Source organism: Artibeus jamaicensis, unplaced genomic scaffold, assembly GCF_021234435.1.
Source record: "Artibeus jamaicensis isolate MK-2021 breed Jamaican fruit bat unplaced genomic scaffold, CSHL_Jam_final contig_332, whole genome shotgun sequence".
Lineage (NCBI taxonomy): Eukaryota > Metazoa > Chordata > Mammalia > Chiroptera > Phyllostomidae > Artibeus > Artibeus jamaicensis.
This window is the reverse complement of record NW_026521788.1, coordinates 15,643,060-15,651,402: the sequence shown is the minus strand read 5'-3', so window position 1 is coordinate 15,651,402 and position 8,343 is coordinate 15,643,060.

Here is an 8,343-nt window from a genome sequence, read left to right as displayed (position 1 = left end):
AATCCGAGAGAAGTTCTACTCTTTTATAATGCTGAGGAGACAAAGATTAGACTCTGCCAGTAGCGGGGAGACCAATGAAAAAGCATGAGCATTCAGTTGAAAACCCTAAAGGTCAACACTGTAGTCTCGGAAAGAAATCAGAGGCAGATTTAAGCTTACCAAAAGTAGAAGGCTGTCTCTACTCACTTCACTCCATATTTGTTTTAAGATGATCAGTCACAATTTCACCTGCCTAGGGAGGGAAAGGATAAACCCACTCTAAAGGGGAAAGAAAGTCACTTGGAGTTACATAATTTTTATACACAATGACCAGCCCTCAATACAAAGTTTGTAGACATGTTTTGAGTCACCAGATTACTGAAGAGCTCAGGAAAAAACATTCGGTAGGAATAGAACCACAGGTAGTGTGTATATTTGGAGTTAGTAGACAAGGACTTTAAAATAACTGATTAACATATTCAAGAACACAGAGAAGAAACTTTCAAATGGAGGCATTTTCAGAGAATTTTGATCTGTAAAAAGAAATTGAATGGACATTTTAGAATTAAAAATATAACGTCTGCTATTATTGGTTTAATCGTCCTAGACACAGAAGACAGAATTAATGGAATGGAAGAGTGCTCAATAGAAAAGATCCAAACTGAAACACAGAGAAAATAGGGACAAAAACTATAGGGAAAACCCCATAGGACATATATGGGACAGCATAAGGTACAACACATATAATTTGAGCCCCTGAAGGAAAGGAGAGAATGAGGCAGAAGTTCTATTTGAAGATACAATGGCCCAGAATCTTCCCAATTGAAGAATGGTATGTGCACACAAATTCATGAAACTGTGCCAGAGACTTAACAAATAATTATAAGCAACATAAGTAAAAAGAAAGCCACACTTAAGCACATCATGATAAAACTGCTGAAAACCAACTGGCAAGGCAAGGGAGAGAATCCAGAAACCAGAGAAAGGCCCGATGAATAGAGGGGGGAAGAGGATGGATTACCTGGATGATCCACTGGGTGGTACACTTGGCAGCGTATTTCAGACATGGAGGTGAAAGCGCTTCAGAACAAACACTGCAACCTTGAGCTTCATTCTCAGTCCATTTGTGTGTTAAGAAGCCTAACAAGAGGATAAAATCTGAAGCAATTTTTGCATTAATTAATTTGAGTCCTAGCTAGCTTTTTTTCCTGTACATTCTATCCAATAAATTAACTTATACAATTTACTATTTGAGAAACCCTGAAAGTTTCAGGAAGGGCTTGCTTTTTGCTGGGTATCCTGATCTGTGAGGACTGCTGTAGCTGATTTTCTCAGCCAGGAGCCCCCCTTGAAAAAACTGGGCCGAAGAAGGGAAGATCCAGAGAGAATATCAGTATTACCACGGGGTACTTTTCCTCCTTCTCACTTCTTACAGGAGTCAATCAGAAATTCTGCTGAGGGCTGGCAAGGAGAGGGCCAGTAATTGTACCCTGAGTGGCTCCCCATGTATTTCTGCACCTGATTAAGAGTCACTTCTCTATTATATTGGTGCATATGAATCCTCCAGAAATCCTCCTAAAGCATAGATTCAATAGTTCTGGGATGGGACCTTGCATTCTGAGTTCTAACAATATACCAAGTGATGCCAGAAACTGCTGGTCCAGACTATTTTGACATGAAAAGGTTTGGTGAACCCCAAGTCACTTAAAAATGGCCATTCTGGCTGTTAACTGTGAGCTGCTTTAAAATAGAGGGTCCTAAATTATCCTGAGAGAGGTGTGCCCAGTGATGGCACTTTTGAAGTGTTTACCAAGGTATATTCTGAACACTAAGTACTATAGCTGCAGAAGATACTGAGATAGGTTCCCTAAAAGAAACCTTTCCAAAGCCAAATCAGTTTAGGAAGCATTTGTTCACTTTCCCCCCCTTTGGGAGATTCACAATTCACATTTGCATCTTAATGACTCCGAACCACCTGCAGTAGGAAAACATGTTTAACTTGATAATTCATTTATTTAGCTATTAACATTCTGAGGAACTGTGTTCCATGTAACAAACTTTGGGAAATGCAGCCATACTGAGCAGTAGTTTTCAAACTTTGGTGTCTATTGGGTTATTGGAGACCTAATAGGGAATACATACGACAGAACTTGTTGGAATAGGATAGGCCCTAGGCCTTTGTAGTTTCGCCCAATTTCCCAAGTGATTCCAGTTCTCATCAAGGGTTGAGAATCACTGCCATCAAGTAATCTCAGAGGAGTTTCTCTTACCGTCTGGGGAGGCAGCATTGTCTATTGCTCAGCCTCCCTCTTGCAGAATTACCCCTGTTGACTCCAGGAGGACCAACATCAGCCACGAACTGCCTTCACATTGCAACCAAATGGGGCACCCCAAAATTCCTATCTACACACTACAGGAATCCCTCCAAGTCTTTTCACTGTAACTTCCCATCAACAGTGGCTATCCCTTAGCCCTGCTCCAGATCAGAGCTCACAAGAAGGATTTTCTCTCTAGAATCAATGAATCAATTCATTAATTCATTGAACAAATATTCATCAACCAGGATTTGGGCAGTATTCAGGAAATAAGATAGACAAGACCCTCCCATGAGGCTGGGGTAGGAGACAGACGATAAACAAATAAATGAATAAATAAAATAAGTTCACACAGTAACCAGTGCTTTGAAGAAAATAAACAGTGTCATGGGAAAGAGAATAACTGAGTCAGGGATTCCATTTATACTCTTCAGTCCTGGAAGACTGGAGAAGGCCCAGGGCCATTCAGGGTAATGTGGACACCATTCCAGAGAGGCCAACAGTGACTGGGATTGGCCCGGATAACCAAGAAAATTTCACCAGCTACCCCAAATATATCTGGCAAGAAGGCAGCCAACATCCGTTGTACCTACTACAGTGACTTGCTCATACATTTCTTGTGAATATTGGTCTATGGTGTTGGATAGTTGGATGAACAGATGGATGGATGGATGAATGGATGGATATGTAGTTAATAGTAGTGATTTTGACCAGAGCCTTTTGGTGAAATCTTAAAACAGAACTCATCTAAGCTATTAGGCTAGACTGAGCATTCAATATGATGAGCAACTCTCTCCTAAACTATAATGCAAATGGTGGGATACCCTGTACCTGATCCTGAAGCTTAGAAGGGGTGGGCTGAGTAAGAATGCACAAAACCTCTTTAGTACTACAGAGTCAATAGAGTCAGTAGCTACTTCATTGAAGACCATATGAAATTCATTCCAGACCACATTAAAGGAAGTGGTTCCTCTTCCCAAGCTACTTGAAACAGATGTGCTATATTCTTCTGGGTCCTTAATGGCAAGTAACAGAAATTGCTTCTAGCTGATTTAACAGAAAAAAAAGCTTATCAAAATGGCATTGTAAGCTCACATCATCTCTGGGAAGGATAGAGAACCAGGTGAGGAGGTGCTACCCATCCAAGAGCAAGGCTGAAATTATATGACTGAAATGGTCCAGTGAAGATACCAGGGTAACTGTCCGTGGGCACAAACATCCCAACTGGCTGCAGCCAAACTGGACGCTGGATCCTGCTGCCAGAACTGGCATTGCAGATGCCTCAGAACATGGGAGGAACTGCTCCCTGCACTATCTTCCACCACTAGGCTGGTTTCTGTACCCCCCTGCCTCCTGAGGTGGGCACGTGTGATTGGCGACTTAAGTCACAGAGCTTCAGGATAGGATGGCACAGTGAGTATGTCACATTTTGTAGTTCTCTTGTAGAACACGGCTCTACCCCATTAGGTGGGGGGATTTCCCTGCAAAACAAGAAAGGGTTCAAATGCTGGGCAGCCCAAAAGAATAGATTTTCCATGATAGCTAGAGTACAGACTCCCAAGAAAAGAAAGCCAAGGACGTTACATTGATCCTGCTGGAGAATGAAGATGTGGGGCCCCAAGAACCAAGTAAAGCAGGTGAATTAAGGTCCAAAAGCAGTGCATACAAAAGAATTTTCTGGAATCCAGATTTACCAGTAGCACTGATATATGGTACTTGTATGTGTTGGGCTCAGGAATCATAACTGTTGGTTGGTTCCGAACTTTGGAAGGGAGCTTTATTTCCCTTCTGAACTTTGGAACCAATATATCCACAACAGATGCTATTTGCATTTGTTTTTGACATTTCTTTTATAAACTTCCATTTTCTTTCTTTTTTAAGTATATTTTATTGATTATGCCATTACAGTTGTCCTATTTACCCCCTTCATTCCCCTCCACCCTGCATATCCCCTCCCCCACTCCCTCCTCTTTAGTTTATGTCCATGTGTCACAAGTTCTTTAGATTCTATATTTTCCATACTATTCTTGCCCTCCCCCCCATTTTCTACCTACTGTCTATGCTACTTATTCTCTATACCTTCTCCCCCCTTCCCAACTCTCTCTTAAATAAATCTATTGGGTGCTGACTTTGCCAAGCATTGGGCTAAAAATTTTACACATATTATCTCATAATCCCAATTAGAGTGAGAAAATAAGATTTTGAGGAAATAAATTGCCCAAGATAACAATATTAGCAAGTGGTAGAGCCCAGGTCTTTCTTCAGCTATGTTAATATCTAGCTGTTTTAATATAATATCAACTGCCTTATAATCCTATCCCTGTCTTATTTTCAGCCATTTTCACATAATCTTCCTTACTTTCCCTCCTTAATTTTATATGCATAAAAGAAACTTCAAGATTGTCATTCCCTGGAGCATTTGACATCTTGCTTCCTAGCACTTGTCATCAGTTCTGGCTCAAATAAGCTCATAAAAATTCTCAAAAAGAATTCTAGCTGTTTTGTTATGTTAATATCATCAAATAGATTACAGTTAATTCACCATTTGGATTTTAATGTAACTTCATAATTTTATAATTTGATTATACATTATTATAATTCATTTTTAAAATTTTCATATACAAGGACGATTTTTTTAAATTTTCAAATTCTTGGGTAGGGAGTTGGTAGGAATGAAGGAAAACTTCATGGTTGTCCCCCAAGTACTTTCTGCATGGCCAAGGCATGGCTGTATTCTATTTTCCCCCTGAGGAAACTGTACCCACAGTTACAGAAGATGAAAATGATAGAGCAGGCAGCCCAAACCGGTCCTCCTGCAACTGCACCATTTTTGAGGAGTGGCAAGTAGACTGCACTTTGTGTGCCAAACATGATAAGCTGGAATATTAGTCTTCTGTGGCTGTTGTGACAATTAACCAAAACCTTAGGGGCAAAACACAGTGCCTGTTTATTATCTTACAATTCTATAGTTTCAAAATTCAACGTAGGTGTTCTTTGGCTAAAGTCAAGGTGTCAGCAGGGCTGCATTTCTCTCTGGTGGCTCTGGGGGAATCGTTTTCCTGCCTTTTCCCACATCTAGAGGCTGTCCACTCTCCTTGGCTTGCAGTCCCTTCCTCCAGTGCCAGCAGTGGCAGGTTGAGTCTTCCTTGTGTCATTTCACTCTGACATAGACATTTTTTTGGGGGGGGTGTATTATTCTGTCCACCACAGCTGGTCATGACTGTGCTGAAAAAGAAACTGAGGTCATGTGTACATGTATCAGGAAAGATAATTATGGCCAATTAGCAGTATTTCTTGTGGATTCAAAAGGAGGAAATGCCATGTATTTTCCATCCCACCATAGCTGCAGGCTTAAAAGAAGAAGAATTTCAAAATATCTACTGATAGGAGTGGTGACCAGCCAGTCCACACGTTCTAGCACTAGCTGGAAGGGCCCTTATCAGGGAAATGCTCCAATAATCTGTGTCTCCTCCTCCAACTGGAGCTACTTGCCCTTACTGGCAAACTGAGGCCCTTCCTAGGCTGTAGGTATAATCCTATGCTTTATGATCTGTCTGGAATGGAAGTAGAGCAACTAGTCTGGTGCTAGGTGCTGGACATCAAGATAGATTAGGACACAGTCTACAGGATAGGTGCAGACCAAAGAAGCTTACCCTCTTGATGGGGAGACAGATGAGCGAACATATGGCCACACGAGGTGAAATATCATTACTTCCTGGGCCTTGTTGGGCCTGTGCTCTCTACATCCATGGCTGTGCTCAGACAGCCTAAAGTGCACTTCTCTTTTCTGTTATGCCCAGTCCTACCTATTCTTCAAGCACCACTTCCCAGCTGGAAGAAAATCCACATTCTCATCATTCTTTCCTCTTTTAACATACCTGAGGCTACTGATGTTTGCATGCTCTGCACACAATACTTAGTGAAGAGCCACTCTGTGCCAGGCACTGCACCTGACATTGGGGACACACTGGGGATAAAAGCTACAAATATGGCCCCTTTTCATGGAAATGACAGACTAGTGGGGAAGCAGATGTGAGTCAAGGAATCACACCGTTAGATCTAAAGGGGCACCTCAGATCACTGCAACAATGAAAACGTACATGATGTTCCAAGAGTTATGAAGCTGCCCTGGGGAAGTGACAGTTGACCTGAAATCTGAAGGCTGAGTAAAAATTAACCCAGTGCAGATAAAAGAAAAGGGCATCCAGGCAGAAGTAGGGAGCAGAACGGTGGTGCTCCGAGAGCGCAGGGTATTTGCAGTGCTCGGAAGGGAAGCCAGATGCTAGAAGGAGGGAGTCAGCCGTGTGGGACTGGAGGAGGTGGGAGAGGCAGGCCAGAGCCAGAGCGTGTGGGCAAGCTCAGGGCTTCGTCCTCCGTCCCATTAACGACTGCGTATCCACCCACTTGCCCTTACCCCACTGTGAGCACCTTTGTTTCTGCTAGGGAGACCCTCACTTTGTAAGACTCCCAGTTCCCTCCACCAGCCTTCTGTGTTTAGGGTTATTTACGAAATTTTAGCTATGGTGTCAAGTTACAGGATGACTTAAAGAGGGATTAACAACAAAAAAAAATGTGGTGCACTCCTGACATGAGGGGAATGGCCACAGGGTCTTGAACAAAGAGGAGCTGAGGTATATAATCGGCTGTTTCTCTATGCCAGGTAGACCTAGGTGAACGCAGCACCTCTCTACCAATCTGAAGTGTCCAAAATATGTGCATTAAATTCTAACAGACTTCGATCTGAAACTTGGGAAATACTTAGCACATTGAAATGGCCCCATTACAAGCTGGGGGAGTCTCTAGAGATGACAGAGTGGTGATCATTTATGTCGCCCACAGAGGCTTGTATTAAATAGTTGCTATAATTGACAATAAATACTAAACGGAATTTTAGGACAATGAGGACCGTTGTATAATCAACAAATGCACATATTTAGGACCATTTTTCTGGGAATCTTGTCAAGGAGGTGTCTCAGTATTGTGTAAAAAGGGCTAGCTGAGATTCGGGAAGACAATATTCTGGTTCTCTTGCTTTGTCTGGCATGAAGGAAAAAAATTTTTCAAACCATTGTAAACCCCACTTTCATTACAAAATATGAAGTCACGTTCTTAAATATTGACAGAAGGCAAAAGTTTAGTATATTTTGTACTACCTTAAAAAATGCCCGAGGAAGGCATAACACTGGAGCCCGATACACTGCAGGCCGTCTCAAACTGAGTGCCACGTTGCCAAGTCCTCCCGCAGGGTTGGACAGCATGGCTGTTAATTCAGCTGAACACCAGATGAAATGGCTGGCTTGCTCTCAGGTGCCATGTTTTAACAAAAAGTGCACCTTCTCTTTCAACACTGAAACCGCATTCAGTGAGGTGAGGCGCTTCCTGAGAAGCACATGGTCCTGCCAGATGTACACCTCCCATTTCCCCAACTGCTCTTTCTGTTCCTGCTAGGGGGAGAAACTGATACCTCTTCACCCTACCTGCCTCAAAAGCATCTATGAGAATAACTGGAGGTGAGTGTCATAGGACATTCCATCAAGTTCAAGTCAGTGAAAATCCCTGGCTGGGTAGCTCGGTTGATTAGAGTGTCGTCCTGATACACCAAGGCTGTGGGCATGATCTCCAGTCAGGGCACCTACAAGAAGCAACCCATGAATGCATAAATAAGTGGAACAGCAAATCAGTATTTCTCTCTCTCTAAAAAATCAATAAATAAAAAATTGAAAACAAGGGCAAAACATAATTTTTTTTAAAAGTCAGTGAAATAAGATCTCCTAGATCAGTCACCGTGTCAATACAAAGTTTTATATAGGCCAAAATAGTGTAACTCCAGTACCTATGGTGGAATCCCAGAGTTACATGTATTTTGAAGAATCCAGTCCAATTGCCCACCCAAAGAAGGGTCCCATCCACCATGAAGAGCAGTGGGGAGACATGGAACTCACTCTTCAACAAGGAGACCTATTACTTGTTGAATTTAGAGACATTTTTTGTTCAGTGAGTTGGTACCTGCTTCTTCAGAACTCCCACTCCCTGATTTTAGTTATGTGTT